The following is a 2,468-nucleotide window of genomic DNA, read 5'->3' as shown; positions in this document are numbered from 1 at the left end:
GTGTGGTGGCTTCACTGTACCAGTCTTGCGGAGGGCCGGTGCCCAGCATCCATCCTGGGTGAGGGAATCCATTCCTTCTGGCTGTGGAAGCCTCATGGAGCTGCAGCGGCTGTGAGGTGCAGCTCGGGCTCTGCAGGGGGGGGCAGGTTGGGAGCCATGAGACTCACCCATTTCTCCTTGGGAATCCTTGAATTCCTGTTGTTGATCCACGAGCTTCACTGAGGGCCAGTCATCAACTGTTTAAGTGTTCAATTATCAATAAGCCAAAGTCTGTGGAAGGCCATAATGGCCCTGCTTTAAGTGGTTTGCTGCTCCTGCAGCTCACCACGCTGTCTCTGCCTCCGCTGCCATCTTGGATCTCTGCAATCATATATCCCTTTTAAACAGTTCTCTCCCTCATCTGTTTAAGTGCAATGCACATAATTTATCCCATCTCAGTCTCCCCCTAACTCCAAGTCAGTCCTGTTTTACAACAGTGGCACTATGCAGTATTTGTACTTTATCTCTTTGAGATACTCTTATTTTGCTGTTGTTGTTGTTACTGTTGTTGTGTACCAGGTGTTGAATTCTACAGTCAGAATTTTGTTGAGGAACTTTGCATCAATGTTCATGAGGAATATAGGTCTGTAATTTTCTTCTTTAGTGGTATCTTTGCCTGACTTTGGTATCAGGGTTATACTTGCTTTCTTTATAAAATGACTATTCTTTCATAAAATGAATATTCTTTTTTTCATAAAATAAATATTCTTTATAAAATTAATCTTCTTTTTTAATGTTCTAGAATAGTTTGAGTAGAATTGATGTCAGTTCTTCTCTGAATGTCTAGTGGTATTTGTCAGTGAAGCCATCTGAGGCAGATTCTGTCTTTTAACAACTCATTTAATGTCTTCGCGATGGACATGGTCATGTTTTCCGTCTCAGGCCATGTCGGAGGCTGGCTTTCTCCCTGCTCTGTGGCGACCTGTGTTGCTGGAGTTCTTGCTCATTTACCTTTCTGAGATCCAGCTCATGTTCCACTCACCTTGCTTCACTCCAGAATATTTACACTGTGTATCTGTCTTACTGGAGATTCTTCAGCAATGAGTTCTCCTCAACCATGTACATTATCTGTCAGGCCCCACTGTGCTGAGGTCACACTGTGCAGAGTCTATTTCTTCTTCCTCCCTGCTTGTTGTTTCATTCTGTTTCTTATTTCCAATTTAAGATTTTATTCTTACACTTGATGCTCAGCGTTCCAGGATTATCATCTGCTGTCCGTTTCTCCTGGCTTCTCAGGTCTTTGTTGTAAAGAGATTCGACAGAGTGTTTCTTCAGGCCTTCATCCTGTCTCTTATCTCCAGATGAGTTCTTGATGAAGTGTCTTCTTCATGTTACAGTGGATAGATTCTGAAAGCAAACATCTGAAGAAACGAGAGTAAAGTAGGAAAAAAACCTCTTTTGTTCTAATGGTTCTAAAGAATTTTAAAATGCAGGAGGAAATTAAATGCCATGAAAGTAGTCAAGAATTTAAAGTTGCAGGTGAAGATAGAAGATGAGACATAACCACCATCTTTCCTCCTTTCCAAAACATCATTAAAGCAGTATTTTAGGAATCTGTTAAGTCCTGAAGTGCTGAAATGGGAACATAATATGAGGAGAGCCAAATTTCAGAATTTTTAATGGAGGTAGATAAATAATAAAGGAACCTAGTAAATAAATAACACTGCGTTCTTATAAGAAACCCACATGATTTACACTAGGGAATTTTTAAAAAGCCCAAGGAATCTGCTGTCTGAGCACCCTTGGAAGCAAATCTTAGAGACAGTCTTCACACTGTTTATGCTTAACGAATACTGCAGAATGCATTCCTATTGGAGAACAGAAAAAGTCATAGACACTGTGGTGGTTGTTGTGATGTGCCATCGAGTCACCTGCAACTCATAGCGATCCTACACATACAATAGCCTTAAACTCTACTGTATCCTGTGCCAATCTCACTATCTCCAACACACCTACCCCCACTACCCCAGTCACTGAACCAATCCATCTTATCAAGGGTCTTTCTCTCTTGTGCTGTCCTTCCACCCTCCCAATCATGACGTCCTTCTCCAAGGATTAGTCTCTCCTTGCAGTATGGTCCAAAGTATGTCAAAGTTTCAGAATCTTTGCCTCCAAGGAGCAGACTCGTTCTCTAGGATGAACCTATTTGTCCATGGTATATTCAATACTCTTCTCCAACACCACAGCTCAAAGGCATCAATTCTCCTTCTATCATCCCTAGTCATTGTCCAGCTTTCTGATGCATAGCATGTGGTTGCAAAGACCATGGCCTGTATCAAGCACATCTTAGTCTCCAGAGTGACACCATTGCTCTTCAATACTCTGGAGAGATCCCTAACAGCAAACTTTCTTATTGCAGTATGTCTTTTAATTTCCTGGCTGCTGATGCCAAGAGTGTTTACAGACTAAGGTCTTTAAATACAAGTCAC

Source organism: Elephantulus edwardii, unplaced genomic scaffold, assembly GCF_000299155.1.
Source record: "Elephantulus edwardii isolate Elephantulus edwardi_28Jun2011 unplaced genomic scaffold, EleEdw1.0 scaffold00134, whole genome shotgun sequence".
Taxonomy (NCBI): Eukaryota; Metazoa; Chordata; class Mammalia; order Macroscelidea; family Macroscelididae; genus Elephantulus; species Elephantulus edwardii.
Note: the sequence above shows the minus strand (reverse complement) of the source record.